Source organism: Paroedura picta, chromosome 3 (assembly GCF_049243985.1).
Source record: "Paroedura picta isolate Pp20150507F chromosome 3, Ppicta_v3.0, whole genome shotgun sequence".
NCBI classification, from domain to species: Eukaryota; Metazoa; Chordata; class Lepidosauria; order Squamata; family Gekkonidae; genus Paroedura; species Paroedura picta.
Genome location: NC_135371.1, coordinates 15,972,156 through 15,994,253, shown reverse-complemented (window position 1 = coordinate 15,994,253; position 22,098 = coordinate 15,972,156). Strand labels below are relative to the sequence as shown.

At 44.8% G+C, this 22,098-nt stretch overlaps 1 protein-coding gene across 3 annotated transcripts in view; it reads right to left on the bottom strand.

The window, feature by feature from the left end:
* The window catches only part of CCDC71 (coiled-coil domain containing 71), a 30,973-nt gene extending 9,598 nt beyond the window's left edge, over window positions 1-21,375 (bottom strand). The window contains exon 1 of one of the 3 annotated variants that reach the window (XM_077324891.1): window positions 21,301-21,375. The gene's annotated coding sequence lies outside the window, so the exon portion shown is untranslated. The other 2 variants (XM_077324892.1, XM_077324890.1) reach the window with 2 other exon arrangements.
* Window positions 21,376-22,098: the final 723 nt, after the last annotated feature.

Below are 22,098 nucleotides of genomic sequence, written 5' to 3'. Positions count from 1 at the left end.
ACATATATTGCCCAGATAATTTTATAGTGAAGCTGCCAGTAAATTAGTTAAGCTTAATAGATGGCTAGAAAGGAGCCAAATAAAAACTCAAGCAAATCTGGAGGCACCCAGGGGCTTGGAACCATTTTATAAATTGATGCCAAAACAATGTATTTGGATAATTAAAGATTAAAAGCCTGCCTCTATAACTACTGCAGCGGAAATTATGGACAATATAGAGGCTGAAAATGGGCAGCTAAGGAGCAAAAAAAAAAAAAAAAAAAAAAAAAAAAACCCACCAACAAGTAAAAAGGGGTGAAAAACTTCACCCCTCAGAAACCCAACACTGAGGAAATGCATTGGGGAATGTGAATAGAAGAAAGTGTGCTTTCCCTGTGGAAAACCAGGGCATAAAAACGCGTTTTGTTCAGAACTGAGGTAAAGTTACCTCAGAAACCTCAAAACCAGAACTAGACATACCCCAGAACAAACCTACCACAGTAGTTTCTGTATAAGGCCAGAAAGTGCCTATGGAGATTTTCTGGAAAACATGAATTTAAGTGGACAAGACGTAATTACTCTCAGGGACTTAGGAGTAGAAAGCACCATGGTAAAGCCAGAACTGATTCTACCTATTGCTATTTCTTATAAAGGATGAAAAGGACAGTCTGAGGTAGGAATCTGTCAGGACATTCTGGCCAATGGGTATGAAAAAATCCAGCATGTTTGTCACTTGATGCCAGGGTAAAGCAGAGGCAGACAATTTTCACTGGGAAGAAGGACAACAGCTCTAGACCTAGTTCTTCAGCAGACGGGATACAGTTGCCCAGCCAAGAAAAACTGCCAGAGCAGGCAAGCTTATTACAAAGTGAGTCTGTAAGAGTAGGAAGCAGATGAAATGCTGAGGCTCCAATAAGCACAAGGAGAAGTTCAAGAAGCTAATCCACAACTACCTGTTTGCTTTATTACAAAACAGATTGTACAGGCAGTGCCCGGTAAAGATACAGGGAGAGAACAGTTAATGATACCCTCTCCAAACAGAAAGTAACTGCTTCAATTAACCCATGGACACCCTTTTGCAAGACACCATGGTATGACAAAAAACAGAGATACACTGGATGCCATGTAAAAGATTTTTTTTGTGAGCTGTGTCATGTCTGCCAATCCTCGGGAAGCACAGGGACGAAGGGAAATGACCTTTACCTCCTATGCTCCCCTATAGGCAACAAAAAGATGGAATAAATATCTTCTGATGTTGACGAACATCAGAAGATATTTATGAGGTAAGCAAAGGGCATTACCCTTGACAACATTGAAGAAAATTTTGTATTAGAGGTGCTGATCCATACATTTTATCATATAGGATGCCCAGCTGAAGTTGCCATGTATTGCGTTATGGCGCTCCTAATGTAAAGAATATGTATGGCTTGAAGAATTTAACCATGACAGCATGCCATCTGGGAGCCAATGGCTTACTGGAAAGATTTCATTCTACCTTAAACCACATGTTGAGGTCCTAAATCAGTGTGCATACAAGAAACTTGGATGTAAACACCTACGACCTCTTCTCTCTACTTATAGAGAAGTGTTTGAAGAATATACAGGTTTTAGTCCTTTTGAGCTGCTGTATGACAAAAGAATTTGAGGGCCACTAGACTGGGAAGAGACAATGCAAGACAACCTGGTGAATACTGTGGAGTTTGTGCAATAGTTGCAAAATATCCAGAGGGAAACCTTGGAAACAGCAATTTACTCAAAATAAACAGAAATTCTGGTAAGACATTAAGACAAGGAAGGCCATCCATGTTTTGGGAGACATGGCTTTGGTCCTGAGTCCAAAGAAAGGACATGAGTTCCAGACATGATGGGAAGGACATTTCCAGATCATTACTAGTTTATCTGACATAATGTACAAGGCAGAGATCAACCCCAAGAGCTAGGTGAGGAAAAGCTAACATTCCAACATGTTCAAGCCTTACCATAACAGGGACAAACTCTTAACATACACTGAATGGATGCTGGAAAGTTGGGGAAATTGTATCACAATGGTATTATTACTTTACAAAGGTACAAATGTCCAGAGTGGAGGTATTGGAGACTGCTAAGTTTATGACAATCTCTGATCTGGTCAAAGATTACTGGCAAATGCTCATGCTGGAGAAAGAGGATAAACCTGTATTTATTACAAGAGTAGGGTTTATGTTTAATGTTATACCCTTTGATCTCCAAGGACTAATCAGCAAACAGTTGATGGGAATTGACCAGTCTGAGTTGACATATATTGAAGATGTAGGCATGTTTCACAGAACTTGGGGAAAAAATGCAACACAGGTTGAGAAACTGTTGCAATGCACTGATAGGGTTTGGGTCAAACCAAAGAAATGCCAGGGAATAATAAAGCAAATCAAATATTTGGGTTATATTGTTGACAGCAGGATCATCCAACCAGATAACCCAAAGACTGAAGTAATGATGAACTGGTGCATACCAAGAACTGCCTGAGCTATCGCAGTTCTGCAGGGCCTGCAAAATGGAGCTCTTTCACCAGGAATTTGGTTGAGGTTGAGTGAACCTCCAAAAACTCCTTCTCCGTGAATGGAACCCGAATTGACCAACCTACGGGACCATCGTTAAAAGGTTCACGTTGTCATAGTTAGTATTGGAATTGTTACATGAAAAAGTAATTGAATTGGTATAGAAATCACTATTATTATTGTATTTATTTGAGTTATTGAATTATACTATATGTATCCCTATGTTCTATGTAAACTGACCCAAGCCACAAGGGAAGGCAGTATATAAATATAATAATAATATTACTCATAAAACTGATAGCATATTTGTGAAGGTTTGTAGAAGGCTATAGTAATACAGCTGTTCCAGTAACTGAACTGACCAAAAAAAGGTATGCCCAATCAGGAAAACTGGAAAGATAAATGCCCAAAAGCATTCCATGGCTTTGAAACTCTAATATCCTCAGAGCCTGTTAATTGTCTCTGACACTGAAAACTCTTTTCACTCTAACTGCAGATGATTTTAACATTTGACTTGGAGCAGATCTGAGTTTGGGGAGGCCAGAGCAGCCTTTCTCAACATTTTTACCATTGAGAAACCCCTGAAGCATTATTTAGGCATTGAGAAACCACAGAAGTAGTGTGATCATGCAAAATATGGTTGGGAAGCATAGATGTGGACATGCTCACCCAGGGCCTTTCCCCACTCCCTCTAGGCCCACCACTGGCTGTTTTGGGAGGGGTGGGTCGATCTGACCATAATTGGTCATATCACCAGATAAATGTTTAAGAAATCTAAAAAATACATTTAAATTAATTAACCCCTCCCTCCCCCCATTCTGGAAACCCTTCCAAGGCTCTCAAGAAACCCCAGGGTTTCAGAAAACCCTGGTTGAGAAAGGCTGGGCGAGAGGGACAATTGAACTCAATATTTTTCCTGCTAAGAAAGATAATTTATCGGCTGATTGTAAGGCATGTTGGCATAGGATGATCCTTAAATAAATTAAAACCATTTCTGTGGAGAAGCAAATTTACCATCCACACTAACCCCTTCCTCTCTATGCTGGTTTAGCAATTTGAAAGGGAACAATGAAAAATTGAAGTGAAATCTAATGCTCCAAGTTTTGGTTTTAACCTAATGCATTTAAAAGGTCATGAAAATGTAGTTGCACATGAGCTGTTAACTCCTGACTCTCTAAAAAAAGAGATAATGAACAGAAGTGGACGGACGTAACTGTATTTATGAAAATGTAACTGTATTTATAAATGAAAATGGTTTTAACAGATTAATATAAAAGTATTAATACATCATAGATGATAAGTGATGGTAAACTGAACTTATGCTTTGTTTATGCTCCTCTGGTGAGAAGTCGCACCCAAACAACATCCTAGAGAAGGACAGGTATGACAGGTAGTTGCAAGTACTGCCCTCAATGAGCCAATCAAGTTTCAAACCATGGACTGGAATGCTGAAAAGGGAAAGAAAACAAGGAGTTTGAAGTTCAACCACTTGTCAACTGACAGAATTGAGTGAGGTTGGATTTTGGCAGAAGGGTTCGGCAGTTTGCTGGTTAGGCAGAGAGTTCCTTAAGGACATCTGGTATTCTGAAGATAGGGGGGGTTGGAAGGTCAAATCTTGTCAGATCTCAGAAGCTAAGCAGGATCAGCCCTGGTTAGTATTTGGATGGGAGACCACCAGCAAGTCGAAGGCTGCCACCCAGAAGCAAATAATCTCCGAACATCTCTTGAAAATCCTATAAGATTGTCATTAAGCCAGCTGCAACTCGATGGCACTTTCCATCACCAGGGCTCAGGTTCTGTTCCTTTCAAAGAGAGTTAAAAGGCCTTTTGTCCTGTGTTATAAATCTGAAACAAACAAGAAACTTGCTAACTCAGACCTCAGCTCTCTAGTAACTTTATTCCCATAATACTGAGAAAACTGGATAAAAGGAAAACAAAGAAACAACAAAGCAACACACACCATTGAAATAAGCCTGTTTCTTCATTGTTTCCATCAACCCACTCATAATAGGTCAGGTGAATGCCATGTGGCACTGTGTCCATGCATTGCCCTCACTGACAACTAGGAAACAAACAATTTCAAATCCAAAAGAAATGTATATAGTATGAAGTTGCTAGTTTCTAGGTCTGGAGATGAGGTTACATTACATCCCTTCTCTGATTTCACTTACAGAAATATGTAAAATCTAATTCCTCTACATGGCATCAGAAAAAATGAACTATGACCCTTGACCACTTATGCTGAAGTAAGCATCCTTAGTCTTTAAGGTGCCACTAGGCACCTATATACCTCATGGTTAGACTACTGTAATGTACTCTACATAAGTCACCCCTTGAAGACTATTGGGAAATTCCAGCTGGTAGGAAACACTGTAGCTCAATTACTATCAGGAGCTTAATGGAGTATGCATATTACACCTGGGGGGGAGGCAGGTAATTAATAAATAAATAATACATTGATAATAATAATAATAATAATAATAATAATAATAATAATAATAATAATATATTCTGCAGTTACTACATTGGTTACCCATTAGCTCCCCAAGTACTGGTTATCACTTACACAAAGCCCTTCACGGCCTTGGACCAGTGTATTTTGCCAATATGTTCTGCTGAGGCAGTTCCGCTCACCAGAATGAAGATACCTGTTATGGTATAGAACTTTGTCTTCTTTTATGCCTATATATAGGTACACTAGCAATAACGCCTGTCATGTAAAAGAATACAATGGGCTCTAGGAAACTGTTGCTGGAAAGGGCTGCCCAGAGCCCACTGGCTAGGCAGGACATACATATGCCACTCCACCTTTACCTCAGCCTTACCTTTGCCATCACTGTTCATCTCCAGACTAAAGATCAACTCCTCAGGCAAAATGGCTGCCTTGGAAGGTGGATTCTGAGAGTGCACTGTTTTGAGGCCCCACCTCAAGGAATATTTCCAACCAAAGGTAGTCAGTCTCCAGGTGGGGTCTGAAGATCTGCAATTACAGTTCATCTCCACACTATACAGATCAGCTCCCTAGGTAAAAATGGCTACTTCAGAGAGGGGACTCTGTGGAACTGTATCCCACTGACATTTAGGAATGGCAGCCTCCAGATGGGACTTGGGAAATCCCTCAGAACTTCAGCTCATCTCTAGGCAACAGTGATCAGTTCGCCTGGAGAAAATGGCTTCTTTTTGGGGCGGGGGGTGAACTCTGGGACATTGTACCTTTTTGAGAATGCACTCCCAAATCTCCTGTTGGCAATCCTGGTCTGGCCATCTCTGGAGTCTGGAGTCACAAGCTTGAGGTCCTGGTCTCCCCACGCCACCCAGTATGTATCCTCAACAGATGAACCCGAGCCTGGCCCCTCCTTCCCAGTCATTAATTCCCCCCTTGATGAAGAACTGCTTCTTGCCTCCTCCTCATTTTGTCACTTCACCCCACAGAAAAGGTGGGGGGTGATAGTTCTCTTTTGGCAAGAAAACGTGTGCAAGACTCTGAAGGAGGATCTCATGATGCAGCTTCGTGAAAGGAGGAGGGTGTGTTGAAAGAGATGCGAGGGAAGAGGCCAAGGGTGTGGCAATGAGGACAGTAAGAGAAGAGACACATATGACTTGGCTGTGTCTTCCCTCCAGCTGTGAGACTAGCTACATCAGGATTGTAAGTGGCCCATAGACAATCCTGTATCGCTTAGGCTGTCACTCAGCATGACACAGACAGGCTTCCTTCACAGCAGACCTGAAGGGAAGGGGCATGCGTAGAAACCTGAGCAAGAGCTACAATCGGCCGTGAGTGAGGGATATTCCACCAATAGAAAGAAGGCAGTCCCTTTTCGTCAGTAGTTGCTGGAAAGATCCATCAGATCACAGGGCATGCTGGTTAACTTGAGCACACATTGCCTTATATGTTGGAGGATGATTATGATATGCTGAAGCATACCTTTTTTTTCTTATACACGCATGTCCTGTTATTCTTGTGACCTCACTTCCCTTTTCCCCAAATAGCTGCTCTGCCTAATGAGCTATGTTTGGAGACATCTTGCCTACTTTGCCACATCCTGTTTTGCACATTTGCTGACATCTGATTGCTTAAGCAGAATACAATAGCAATGTGCTATGTATGCATAAGTCACCAGCCAAGCCCTGAATTTGCAAATGGTGTTAATTTTGCCCATCATACTGAGCCCTGGCCCCTACCCTATAATACTAGGGCAAAAATGTGCTTTAATCACATATAGAAGCCTGGGTTATCTGTTGCTATGCTACAAATGCTGAAGTCTAAGCCTCTTCTGTCAAGTTTTTAAAATTTATACATATAATATACTCTGCCATTCCTCCAAACAACAAAATTTGAGTCCAATGGCACCTTTAAGAGCAACAAAACTTTATTCAAGGTGTGAGCTTTCCTGTGCATGCACATTTCCCCAGACAATGGGACAAGAATCATAAGAGTACAGAAAAAGGAAAGGATAAATTAGTAGTAAATTAGTAACTGCCCAAGGCAAGTTGCTCCATTATCTTTATATATATTGCTATGATTTAATTCATTTATTATTAACAAGAATTTTATTCTGATCTTCTGCCTTCATAGGGCCATCAAGGTGGCTAACAAATTAAAACATAAAAATTAAAATCTGTTCTTTAGAGACATTAAAACCAACACCAAAACATTAATTCGTCATCATTGTCCTGTGCAATCCCACATGGGTTCTGCGCAGGCCAGCCACTGGAAGATTTTTAACTAGCTAGAGATAGCTAGGGGCGGCTCCTCCAATCAGTGCTCAGCAGCGGTGTCCCACCTAATGTTCATAAGGCCAGGGAGAAGCCAGCCCCCCATTCCCTCAATTCTCTCTTTGCCACCGCTTCAAGAGGACTTACTAACTAGTGTTCCAATTTTTCTCTTAGGGAAATCTTCTGTGACATCATGTCTTTATTCAAAAAGTGCTACTTGTGCTACGAAAAAATCAAGGACAGACGACCACACCGTATATCTATTGTGTTTGGGGGAATCCCATAAGTCAGGACCTGTTCAGTGTGTCAAGCTTTTATGCCCAAGGCCCATTCGGAGTGCGCCACGAGGTTAAAAGCACCTCTCCGGCAGAAAGCTGTCTGTTTCAGCTCCATCTGTTGTGCGGCCATCGATGTTGGCTGAAGCTATGAACTTTTCGGTGTCAAAACCGTTACAGTCTCTGTCTCTGGAACTGACATAGCAACGTTCTTCATTGGAATCGCCCCCTATTTAGGAGCACAAGTCAAAGAAGTTGTGTACCATTAAGGATGCTACATTGGTTTGGCCATCAGTTCCGGCATCAGCTCCTGCGCATGCACCTCAGGTGCGCGTGGTTCCAAGGACACCATCACCAAGATCCCATTCTCCATCAGGGTTGGTGATTGTCTGTGACTTTGGCAACCATGACTACCTGGAGCCTGGTTCTCCAGAGAGTCATCACTGGTTGGTTCCAACTTCAGCGACGTTGCCTTGCTGACATCATAGTCGAGATTGCCTTCCACCTCCACCTCCTTAGGCCCTAGAGATCTCAATGTTTTTTCTTGATGTTCATAAATTCAAGATGATTACTCTACAGCCAATTTCTCAGTTGATGAGACAGGGGGACTGGTTCACAGTCCTGGACCTCCAGGATATGTATTTCCATATTGCCATCCCACCTTCCATAAATACCTTAGATTTCGTTTTTCGGGGAAAGTTATATGAATACAACCTTCTCCTATTTGGTTTAGCAACTACTCCTTGAGTGTTTACGAAGTTATGGCCACTGGAGAGGAATGGGAAGGCGACTGTAAGCCGCTTTGAGCCTCCTTCGGGTAGGGAAAAGTGGCATATAAGAACCAACTCTTCTTCTTCTTCTTCTTCTTCTTCTCCTCCTTCTTCTCCTCCTTCTTCTCCTCCTTCTCTTCTTCTCCTTCTCTTCTTCTCCTTCTCCTTCTCCTTCTCCTTCTCCTTCTTCTTGTAGCTCATCTTCGAGCCCACGGTTGCTCTGTTTCCTTATTTAGATGACTGTCTGTTTACAGCCTGGTCAGAAGACGATCTTAAGGCCTGAGTTACCCTTGCACTGCAGGTTTCTACCAGTCTGGGCTTGACAGTAAACTGGAAGAAGTCTAACCTAATTCCAACACAGGTTATTCCCTTTACAGGTGCTCATTTTGACTCTGTGTCAGCAACTGTTTCGTTGCTGGCAGAGAAGGCCACTTTGATTGGATTCTTCATCAGACGTTTTGCATCGCAAAGATTTCAGTCTGCCCTTTACAGAAGGTGTTAAGGTTTATGGTCTCTACTACAGCCATGTGCCTTATGCCTGCTTGTGGATGCAACCTCTACAAACGTGGTTTTTACATAAGTTTAGCCCTGTTTTTCATTCATCATAGACGTCATCTATCCTGGTAGGAAAATGAATCAAATCTGTTGAAGGGTTGCCATTTGGTCTCCCTCCCCATTACATAATTTTGACATCTGATGCTTCCCTTACTGGTTGGGGAGCTCATTGTGACCATCTTTCTGTACAGGGCCCCTCAAGACCTATGTTGCCATATTAATCTGCTAGAATTAAGAGCCATTCGTTTAGCCCTTAATTTTTCTGCAGATCATCTCGGTGGCAAGTGAATCTTGATCCAGATGGACAATACCACTGCAATGTTTTATATAAGCAAACAGGATGGCACGACTTCTGCTCCTTTGTGCCATGAAGCTGTCCTGATTTGGCAATTGGCAATCACCAATGCGGTGGAACTCAAGGCGATTGACACTGTGGGATCTCAAAAGGTCACTTCAGACCTTTTGAGAGCAGGATAGGAGATCCAATTTATGAATGGCACTCAATGTGAAATATGTGTCAAATATTTTTACTCTTTGGGGCCTTCCAGAGGTGGACCTGTCTGCCACAAAGTTCAATTCAAAAGCACCCAGGTTTTGCACAAGGGCATGAATAGATTCTATGTCCCTAGGGGATGCTTTTCCGGACTCATGGTCAACGAGACTCCTTTACGCCTTCCCTCCACTTCCACCCCAGGTTGTTGCAAAGACTGTCCCAGGACAATGCCCATTGTATCCTAGTGACACCTTTTTGGCCTCACTAACCTTGGTTCCATGCAGTTTTTCACAGAGCAGAGGACATGTTTCTTCACCTTCCCTTAGAACACGATCTTCTACTGTGGCAGGGAGCCCAGGGTCCCAGCATCGAAACTCTGAAGCTTACTTGCTGGAGGCTTCTGCCACAGCCCCTTTCTCTGACCAGGTGCGAACAAGTTCTATTGAATGCAAAGAAGCCTTCTACTAGGGCAGTGGTTCTCAACCTTCCTAATGCCGCGACCCTTTAATACAGATCCTCACAGAAATTAAACCAAAACTGACCAATGGCGTGAAGATCCATAGTTCATGATTGTATAGAAATTGTTTTTTTCTCTGGGGTTTCTCAGTTCAGTTCTGCCTCTTGTCCCACCAAGCTGCACTGCCACCTGGAGCACCTGGCGGGAGACTGCGCTGTGCTGGAGGCAATGCTGGGGCGGCTGGCAGCTGAGCGCGGGTGCCTGCAGGAGGAGCGGCAACAGTGGGAGTGCCCCCCTGGCCAAGCTGCTTGCCCTGCCGCAACCCCTGTGAAAGGGTCGTTTGACCACCAAAGGGCTCCCGACCCCCAGGTTGAGAACCACTGTACTAAGGCTTCTTATTCCAATAAATGGTCAGCATTCTCCCAGTGGGCACTTTCACAGGGTCTTGACCCATTTAATGCATCTTTGGCACATGTGTTTGACTACTTATTTGCCTTTAAAAAATCAGGTCTTGCCAACACCTCAATTAAGATTCACCTGGCCATTATTTCGGCTTACCATCTCCCAGTGGAGGGAAAATCTGTTTTCCCATTGGACATCCAATAATTTTTGAAGGGTTTAAATAGTATTTACTTTCCGGTACCTCCTGTTATTCCCCAGTGGTCCCTAACATTGGTTCTTATACAATGAATGCGTCACCTTTGAAGCCCTTGGACACGTGTTCTTTGGCTTCTCTCTCTTATAAGACAGCGTTCTTGAAAGTCATAGCTTTGGCCAGGTGGGCTGATTTCCCCATTTTGATTTTTTTCTGACTAGAACTGTTTTACACCCTAGCTTGCGTTCTGTTCCCAAGGTGATTTCCAGGTTTCACCTTTCATGGGATCGTAACCTACTGGTGTTTTTTCCCCACTCCATCGTCTCCTGCAGAAAAGGCACTCCACACCTTGGATGTTAAAAGAGCTCTTTTATTTTATTTAAAGAGGACTGAGCCCTTCCGACATTATTTGTCGGGTACTCAGGTTCCAAGATTGGCAAACCCATTTCTTCACAGACTACCTCCAGATGGATGGTCTCTGCTATTAGAGCACCATACGATGTAGCAGCTGTCAGATGTCTGGTGGTGTTAAAGGCACACTCTACTCAAGCCCAGGCTGCCTCTACTGCTTTTCAAAGAGGCATTCCCTTGCAGGAGGTTTGCAGGGCTGCCATCTGGCCATCCACAGATACTTTTGTTAAACATTATGCAATGGACGTTGATCGTAGAAGGGAGGCTGCTGTGGGCACTCACTGTTTTGCACTCACTGTTTAATTAGTGCTCACCTCACCCTACCACCTTGGTGGGTGCAGCTTTGCGGTCTCCCATGTGGGACTGCACAGGACAATGACGACAAAAAACAGGTTTCCTTACCTGTAACTGGTGTTCCTCTAGTTGTCCTGTGCAGGTACACATCTCTCCCTCCTCCCCACTGTGAGTAGAATTAGGTGTTATTTGCTGGTGGTATTAAACATTTTTATACTGATTTATTATAAAGTGTGTTTTTTTCTGTGTGGCTCATTTCTGGCAGGCAAGTAAAGAACTGAGGGGCTGACTCCTCCCTGGCCATGTGACCATTAGGCAGGAAACGGCTGCTGAGCACTGATTGGAGGAGCTGCCCCTAGCTGTCTCTAAGCTAGTGAAAAATCTTCCTATGCAGAACCCATGTGTGCTTGCACAGGACAACTAGACGATCACCAGGTTCAGGTAAGGAAAGCCGTTTTTTCATTTAGATCCCACCTTGCTCCATAGTTAGCCCCAAAGAAGCTTACACCATTCTCCTCACCCCACTTATCCTCACAATAACCATGTGAGGTAGGTAAGGGTGAAAGCAAGGCCACCCAACACGCTTCCACAGCACAGCAGGGATCTGAACTTGGATCTCCCGGATCCTAACCCAGAATTTCTCAACCTTTTTACTATTATTATTTACCTGAAACATTCTTCAGGCTTTGAGAAACCACAGAAGTGGTGAGATTCTGCAGAATATGGTTAGAAAGCACTGCTGTATACATGCCCACTAGGGCCCCTACCCTTCCCACCCCCTCCAGGCCCACCACTGGCCATTTGGCTGGGTCGACATGACCATAGATGGTCATATCACCTGATAAACATTTAACAAATTATAAACATATTAAAAATTACAGTATTTGCTGGCGTATAAGACTACTTTCCCCCCCTGAAAAACATGCCTCCAAGTGGGGGGGGGGGTCATCCTATACGCCGGGTTGGGATAGACATAGCTGCCCATAGTAGCCCATAGTACTGTAATGTAATGTAACAAACTCTATATTTTGAGTGGAAATGTTGGGGGGTCGTCTTATACGCCCAGTTGTCTTATACGCCAGCAAATACGGTAATTTCATGGCCATTATGAAACCCTGTCCTAATCCAACAACAAAAAGAATGAAAAGAACAAGCATCTTTCACAAGCTTACCAATGATGTCTATGGTATCTGTCTGAGAAACCCTACATCTTAAAGGCTACATATCACTCTGATCTATGAAACAGCAACCAGTTTGTAATATTCATTTGGCTGTCTAGGTACCACAGAATGGGAAATAGTTGTCCAGTCCCTATCATAACACAGAGACAAAAGCATGCATCTGAGGAACTGGACCACACTATCATCCAAAGAATGATAGAGAATGAGGTGGCTGGATGGAGTCACTGAAGCAGTCGGTGTGAGCTTAAATGGACTCCGGGGAATGGTAGAGGACAGGAAGGCCTGGAAGATCATTGTCCATGGGGTCGTGATGGGTCGGACACGACTTTGCACCTAACAACAACAAATCATCCAAAGAAGATGAAATTTTCATACACAGGCAGCTTTGGCCTATCACCATCTCAAAATACAAGGGCTGCTTTCAAACACAACTATATGCTTGGCTTACACGTGCCAGAGAATGGAAGTGATAGAATACACTACTTTATTTCAGACTGCAAATGGGGGGCTTGAGCACTGAACACTCCATCATAAGTAAATCCATGTAAACAGCAAACTAGCACATGGAGAAAGTGCCAATCCTTTCTTACTCTTTGATTGCTATGTTGGTTCTCTCTGTGTGTAAGGTATTAAGAACACAGGACAGCATTCCACCTGCAGTATGAAGACCTGCAGTACAATCTACCAACTTGTTCCTACACCATTATCCAGTACGTATGAATCTCAGTCATCTTTGTCTTGGGTAGAAGATCGCAGCCCAATCACTTCTTCAATAATCTTGCAGTGTGTCTTTAGACAAGACATCTCAAAGTTCCTTTCACTCACAAGATGACATATTATCTCAAGGACAGTTGACTGAATCCAGTTAAGGCAGAGGTTCTATAGCTGGATCGATGTTACCAGGTGAGGTACTTCAACTCCCGGCCCTTGATGGGACCCTGTAAACAACTTCGGATACTTTCAGGAGCCTAGGGATGATTCTGGATTCTTCATTATCAACAGAGGCCCAGGTCATGAATGCTGCCCACTAGGTTTTCTACCATTTTCACCAGGTGAGGCAACTTGTGCTTTACCTGTTGACACCTGACCTAGCCATTGTGATCCATGCAATGGTTACCTCCAGATTAGACTAGTGCAATTTGCTCTATACAGGCGACCCTTATATCTGATCCAGAAACTTCAACTGGTCCAGAATGCAATGGCCTTACAGAATGCAATGGAGAACTCCTTACAGAAGTTCTCTCAACCAGGGTTTTGTGAAACCCTGAGATTTCTTGACGGCCTAAGAAGGGTTTCGCCAAAAGGTGGAAATTATTAATTTTTATTAAATGGCCAATAATAGGCATGGGAAGGGGAGGGACCTTGGGTGGGCATGTACACAGCTATGCTTCCCGCCATATTCTGTATCATCATACCACTTCTAGGGTTTCTCAACGGTAAAAAGGTTGAGAAAGGCTGTCTTACATGAACCAAGTGAAAAGAGGACATTTGACAAATGCTGTCCCAGTTGCACTGGCTCCAGATTGAGAACAGAATCAAGTTCAAGGTACTGGTATTGACCTAAGATCCTAAATGGTCTGGGACCTTCATACTTGTGGGACCAACTCCTCCTCTGTGCCCCTAAGAGGAACTTACGCTTGAACATGCAAACTGTGCTTAAGATCCCCAGTCCCAGAGAAGTAAAACCGGCCTCAACCAGAGCCAGGGCCCTGAGGGATCTAAAGCAGTTCCACAGGGTCTGTAAGTCAGAACTGTTCCACTAGGTCTACAGAAACACAAGCAACAACTGATCTTCCTATGTAGACAACGACATCTGGATGCCATATAGTAATTTCCATCTCAGCACTTTATTCCACGGAAGATGGTATTTAGGGTTTTATGATAGCTCAATAATAACAATGATTTAATATTTAAATAATTGTTAATTTTGTAAGCCACTCTGAGCTCTCAGGGAAGAGTGGCATAGAAATAAAATAAGAAGGCTTTGGGTGAAGGTCAAGAACAAAATGCACAATATTGGGAAGTGAATCCTCACTGCCCAGGGTAACAAGCCAACATCAATCCCTCTAAACTAATCCTCAGCTGAGGAATCAAGTCTACAGCCCTACCAGATGTTAGTCAGGAATTCAACAATGCAAAGCAGGACACTTGCAACCTGAGTTCCACAAATTGTCTGTAAACCACCGTGAGCCCAATTGGGAACAGCGGTATATAAATCCAAATCCAAGTGAAAATTGGTGGAAGGAATATGCAGATGATACTACATTTCTGGCAGAAAATAGTGAAGACCTGAAATGACTCCTGATGGTTAAAAGAGAAAGTGCAAACCAGGGTGACAACTGAACATCAAGAAGATAAAAGTAATGACAACTAGGGAAATACAGTTTTAAGGATGATAATGAAGAATTTGAAAACGGTAGAGATTTTCTATTCCTTGATTATATCAACAAATTTAAGGGAGACTGCAACCAAGAAATCAGGAGAACGGAACTGGGAAAGGCAGCCATGAAAGAGCTAGATGATATTCTTCAAATGTATGGATGTGTCACTAGTGATCCAAGATAAGTCATGCCATAATTTTCCCCATTAGTATATATGGGTGTGAAAGCTGGACAATAATGAAAGCTGACAGGAAGAAAGTTGATCCATTTGAAATGTGGTGTTGGAGGAGACTGTTACAAGATATCATGGACTGCCAAAAAGAAAAATAAGAGGGGTCCAGATCAAACGCGGACTCTCTGGAAACTAAAACAACTAAACCAAGAATATTGTACTTTGGTCACATTATGAAAAGGCAAGAGTTGATGGAAAAGGCAATAATACTAAGAAAATTTAAAGGCAGCAGGAAAACAGGAAGATCCAACATGAGATGGACTGACTCAATAAAGGAAGCCATGGCCTTCTGCTTGCAAGACTTAAGTAAAGCTGTTAACAATAGTACATTTGGGAGGTTATTAATTCATGGAGTCACTGTAAGTTCAAAGCAGGGCGGCGGCACTTAACACACGCATACACAGGGTGAAGTCTCCCAAATAAAACCACAGGAATATAATTAATTTTTATTAAAAGACATGTGCAAAAGTATAAAAGTAATGCAAAGGGATGAAAATAACAAAACTTAGTAGCTATCCTAAAATACGTATTCTGGCTTTAGTCCTCATATCCAGATGTTACCTGGTCTGACTGAAGGTGCAGAATCCATATAGAACTCCAAAGTCCAAAATCCAAGGAGCAGGTATTCTAGCAGCACAAAGCCCAACCTACATTCCAAACAGAGCTGGAACGAAGAAAGGCCAAAAAGAGTCTAAACTAGAATGCAAGACTGCCCACAACTGGCCTGGTTCTCTTCAGTCAATCAGATGCATTGATAAGACATGTGACTACATACCTCTGCAGCTGATGCACACTCAAAATCAAGCAACTCACCGACGCCTGATGCTCCTGGCACTAATGAGATGGAATGTGAGTACAAAACTCCCTCTGGGTCACTGATCTTGAAGCTCCCAGGCCCCATATCTCACATGTGCCAGTGCCTAGCTCCATCTCATCCCTTATCTCTCTTTATAAGCTGTAAATCATCATAACTGTTAATTCCCCAGAGAGGAGCCCTCAGTAACTTGACTAGGCTCAAAAGCCTGAAATAAAATCTGCAAGGCCAAGAACCAGCTGGACAAGGCATAATCTGCTTCAGGTCCCAATTTGAAAAATGGTAATTACTTCAGATGGCTGTTGAAAGGATGGATAGTAAGAACATAAAACATTTCAATAATTTTAAAGGCCCACAGAATGAAATCAATGGCCTCATCCCTCAAGTCACTGCATTAATACTTTGAGGCGGAGAACCCAAAGAAACAGACAAGTCCTTCACAAATAAAACACTCCTCAATAGCGCTCATTCTGGATTAGTGAGGTCAACTCATTTCTAAAGGCAGGTGCAAATACTGGAACTTGCCACACCAATCAAACCAATCAAAACCAGCAGCATGTTCAACTGCCCAAGACATTCCTGGATTGCACAAGTGGTCAATGATCAAAAATCAGAGGCAGAACAGTGGTTAACCATGATGCATAGCCCAAAGGGATGAACTTATGCAATAGGGGAAAACAGGTTCACAATTTTTAAGTCTACAACACAATAGCCTTCACAGCCTTGTATAAATGAGGACTGCACTCCACACCATAATAACAAAGGTCTGGCCTTGGAAGAAAGGTCTGGCCAAGGCCAAGTAAGTCCAGGGAAGGAGACAGAGAAAGAAATATCCTGGCCTGAGACAGTCCTCACTTAAATAAAAGATAACATTAACTTGCGACGGAATTAATTTACTTCCACTACTACGGTTTTTGTTGATTGCATCAATGTCACAGACAGGTTTCCCTAGAGGTCAAGTTACAACAGCAGTATAGTAACTTTCTATTTGGACTGAACAAAATGAAACAAAATAGTGTACAAGCCTTTGCATTCTCCAGAGAATCTCTTAGGCTGGATGTTCATCACAACAACAACAACAACAACAACAAAAGGGGGGGGAATGAAAGAAGAAACAAAGATGTTTCAGGGCCACGTGTGAAGTTTAAACCTGTCTTAAAATGGATTACAGGAGGTGTTGCAGACTTAACTTGATTAGAAGCTTTTTTATATATTTGGAAAAGAAAAGTGATCTTTTTAGCACTTCAAGGATGAACAAACCAGTCAGTCCTAGAGGAGATCAGCCCCGACTGCTCCTTAGAAGGCCAGATCCTGAAGATGAAACTCAAATACTTTGGCCACCTCATGAGAAGGAAGGACTCCCTGGAGAAGAGCCTCATGCTGGGAGAGATCGAGGGCAAAAGAAGAAGGGGATGACAGAAAATGAGGTGGCTGGATGGAGTCACTGAAGCAATAGGTGCAAACTTAAGTGGACTCCGAGGAATGGTAGAGGACAAGAAGGCCTGGAGGATCGTTGTCCATGGGGTCGCGATGGGTTGGACACGACTTCGCACCTAACAACAACAACATCCAAGTAGCTTGGATGAATTTGGAATAGTTTTATGTCACTAAACACCATCTAATCTAATTATCTGCAATGCCAACTATATAAGAAACAGAAAGCTTAGTTTTTCCCCATAATGTCCTGAAACATTTGTCCCTTCCCTTATCCTTTTTTCATACTGAACATCCAAAACTGATGAAAAATCCTAGGTAACGCCAAAGCTTGCTCACTTAGTGACATTTCAATTGAGACTTAAGTAAAAAATGCATCGCACTGCAGTTGTTCATGGACACATAAATAATAGATATATCACATACAGTGTCTACATGATTCTGTTACAGTTTTTATAATATTATTGGGGAGGGTTTTGTAAACTGCCTAAGAATGGTGAATAGCTAATAACATTATTATTTTATTTAAAACATCTGTATCCTGCCTTCCTGCCCAGTTAGAGCCCTCAAGGCAGCAAACAGTTAAAAAGGCATTAAAATCGTTTTCAAAGTAATGCATATACCTAAAACAGCAAATTAAAACAGGAAAGGACAGAACACCAAACAAAACAAACAAGTCACTAACCGCTACCAAGGAGCGGTACCAGTAACATTGGGGCACACACTTCTGCAGAGTTTTGCCAGCGGTGCCCTTTAATTGGAAGCAGGACATACACACAACCTTAAATAACATTTGTAAATGCCTTGAAAGAGATACATTAGCATTCCACAATAATGTCAGAAGGCAGTTTATGAATTTGGGTTTGCAACGATACATTTAGTTCTTTTGCCTGCAGGCATCTTATGCTTAAGTTTTTAATGGATCTTAAAGGAAATAAATTAGGTCTTGAAGAGCACGTTTAAAACCTCCAGGTGACACATCATCACATTCTTGACTGTTTCCCACAAAGCTAGGAACGTGAGCACCTGTTGAGATGCTTATTATCAGGGAGTGTTTGGGGACACAAACCAAGCTTGTGTCAGGCAAGGTTTTAACCAAAATGATCAAGAACAGCCAGAAAGAACTGTCCCAGGCACCTCCAAGCTACTTTTGAAGTATTACCTTCCTCGCCTCCTACAAAACCCAAAGAGTTGCCAACAAAAAAAACAAACACACACTGAAACACATTAAGTTGTCTGGCTTGTAACCCAACGTACACATCCAAGCACCTAGGCTGGGGTAAGAGCAGAGAAGACAGTCGCCACCTTCTCTAGAGCGGGGGGGGACAGAAGACTTCGGGAGGGGCACGAAGCCACCCGGCCAAGAAACCCAGGGCGCTTCTGGCTGGAAAGCACTCCTGCGAAGTCGTCAAGGTGCCACTGGGCTACCTGTTCACCTGGCACTCAGCGCCCGCCACGAGGAGGCAAGAACGGGACCGGCAAGCACTGGCTGGCCCGGGACACAGTGGAGGGTGTCGGAAGGTGGGGGGGGGGCGCAGGTTGAGTGCCCCCCCCCCAAAAAAACCAGGGGGAAGCCGAGGCAGGGGGAGCCCAGGCACGAGGGGCGCGCCCGGGAGCGAGCGAGCGAGCGGGTGGGCGTGCTCCGGAGGGGGGACGCCACCGAGGCAGGGCTGGGCGTGTCGTGTGGCTGGTGGCCCCGCAGGGGCTCTGGAGCGGGGAGCCTCGGGACCCCGAGGGAAGGGCGGGGCAGCATCCCCCGATGCGGGCGAAGAAGAAGGCGGTGGCGGCGGCGGCGGTGCCAGGAAGGGAAGGGAGGCGGGCGGGGAGCCGCCCAGGCACGAGCTCGAGTCCCAGCTGCGGCACCCCCGCCAGGAGTCGGCGCCGGCCCGCTACCTACCGGCCGCCGCGGGAACCAGCCAAAGCCACTGCACCGTCCCAGCTGCTGTAACATGGCCGCCCGCCTGCGGAGCGCCGGAAATACTAGGCCACATCCGCTTCCGGCAAGGCGAGAACTGCCCCAACTGCCCCCCTCGGGGGAGCCCCGCCCCTCGCCCGGTGGCTTTACCTGGGCAACGCCCCCTTTGCGGCTGCTGGCCACGCCCACCGAGGGACTCGCCAGGCCACGCCCACCGACGGTCCCCCAAGGCCCCGCCCACTTGCGAGGCCACGCCCACAGCTTCCAAGGGGAGGATATCCTGCCCCACCTTTCTGAGCCTTCTGTCATGGCAGCTCTTTGGCTCCCCATTGGGCCAGTGGTCTCCATCCTGCCAGCTCTTTCCCTTTAGCTTGTATGCCTCTGCCTTGGGTTTTCCAGTCTGTTTCCAAGACACCCCTTTAACTCTTAGGGTTACCAACCTCCAGGAGGGGCCTGACAATTTCCTATAATTGTCACCAGGCTAAAGAGATCAGTTCTCCCAGAGAAAATGGCAATTCAAAGGGTAGGTAGTATGGCATTTTACACTACCCTGGCGCCACCAAAAACCTTGCCCTTCCCAGGCTCCATCCTTCAGGAGCTGGCAATCCTATGACATTATGTATTTCTATGCCAATTTCGCCCCATTGGGGACTCAAAGCATTTCACAGGGAAATATGAGATTGTAATAGAAATATAATTTATATATTAAGAACAACACATCATTTCTCGCCGTCCACCATAGATTACTTCCACTGACCTCCAGTAAATGACCTCTGGATCCCAACCCTCTGGGATATCTTCAGTCTCTGTTTAACCTGCCAATATCTTTCACAGGCAACCAAGGCCCAATGGCGCCTGAGTCCCTTACCCCTTCACTTGAGAAATATTTATCAAATATTAGGTTACTTCTCCCACTGACTACTTTTAGTTTTAAATTTTTTCTCACTACGGGAGAATTTCCAGCGGGACTAAAAGAGGCAGTGGTATGCCCACTATTGAAAAAGCCATCTCTAGACCCGTGAGAGCCCGACAACTATCAACCTGTCTCACACTCAGCATTTCTGGGGAAAATGGTGGAAAGGGCTGCCGTGGATCAGATATCGGCATTCCTGGAAGAAGCTTCAGTCCTGGGCTCATCTTAGTCAGGTTTCCGGCCTGGCCATGGGGTAGAGACAGCGCTAGTCACCCTGACGGATGACCTCTGTCGCTAGCTGGACCAAGGCCAGTCAGCACTGCTGATATTACTAGATCTCCAGCAGCGATCAAGCATGAGCTTCTAGCTCGCTGTCTCGCCGATGCCGGGGCAGCCCTCCAATGGCTGATCTCCTTCCTCCGGGGTCGCGGACAGAGGGCAGCAATAGGAAGAGAGATCATCAACCCACCAACTTGTGGAGTCCCACAAGGAGCAGTCCTCTCTCCAATTTTATTCATCATGCGCCCTCTTGCCCAACTGGTGTGGAGGTTCGGGCTGGGTTGCCATCAATATGCTGATGACTCCCAGCTCTTCCTCCTGATGGATGACCGCCCTGACTCTCTCCCAGAAGCATTAGCCGGCTGCCTGGAAGCAGTGACAGGATGGCTTGAGCAGAGTTGTCTGAAGCTCAACCCATCAAAGACGAAGGTCCTGTGGCTGGGTATTATTATATTAATTTTATATTTATTCCCCGCCACTCCCGGAGCCGGCTCGTGGCGGGTTACTGAAGTCCCCCGAAAAACCATTTAAAAAACTCTGTAGTGGAACTGGCCTGCTTCTGCCTTGCAGGCCCAGTTCTGTCCTTGCTAACCCCCGATGTGGACGGTTGCCGACCACAGGTGGGTGGTACAATGCTCTACCACCACCTGGATAAAGTACAGTTCCGCAGCTGGGGGAGCCAGGACCCCTAGCTGCACTTACACACGTGAGGACTCGCCTCTGTGTTCTCCCACAGCTCCAGCTCTTAAGTACTGTGAGGGATAAGATACTGCAAGGGTCCACCCCTCTGCGTTTTCTCTTTGCACTTCCGTTAGCGTTTCCAAGGCGGGGGAGCTCTACGTGGATCAGAGAACCATGGCCCACTTCCAAATTTTAAAAGATTTATTAAAAGAACAAGGTTTAAAAAGCAGATCTTTAGCACAGCACAGAGTTAAGCAAAAGAGACCAAAAGAAACCGAATGAACGCAGTCCTTCTGTCCCTCTGCTAAACATATCCTATCTGATGTTAAATACAGGACAGGCACCTTAGCTTAAAGGCACCTTTGCTCACATGTCCAAGATGGCTGCTCACCTCCTCTTCCAAGAGCAGGCTCCTTCCCTGATGATCAGCAGGCAAAGACCGCCAGCTAAAGACCCTTCCTTCCTGTGCTCAGGATCAGATATACTCTCCTGCTCCCACCCACAGGAAGCCCTTCACCTAGTAATTCTGGGGAGGAGAATCTCTCCCCCCTCCCCTCCAGGAACCTCCTTCCTGGCCAGGTCAATTAACATGTGAAAGGGAAGGTGAACATGGGCTAAGCAGCCCCTCCCCCTCTCTGTCCCCCAGCCCAGCGGGGGGGGGGGGGACTGTCCTTTTGAAATAGCAAGGGGGCATTTCATCACACCCCCATTAAAAGGACATAAAGACTCAAACTACAATCACAGTAAAAAAGTGAGAAACACGGCAGAATATTACCCCACCCCAACCCTGCTTCTAGAGGGGGGAGGAAGGAGGGCTAAGATGACTCAAGTTGTTGCTTAACGCTGGAGGGGGGGCACCCTCAATCTTCCACACCGACCCCGGCCTCAACCATAGACCTGGTGGAAGAGCTCCATTTTGCAGGCCCTGCGGAATGCTGAGAATTCCTGCAGGGCCCGCAGCTCACCTGGGAGCTCATTCCAGCAGGTCGGGGCAGGACCAAAAAGGTCACAGTGGGTTAATGACAAAAAGGCACACCCGGCCATAGATCCCACCCATTTATCCAGCACTATGAATAGGTCCAAGAGCACTCCCAAATTACGGTCTTGTCTCTGTTCCCTTAAGGAAAGAGCAGACCCATCCAGAACAGGCAACAACTGAAATCCTGTGTCAGATTTTCTGCCCACCAAT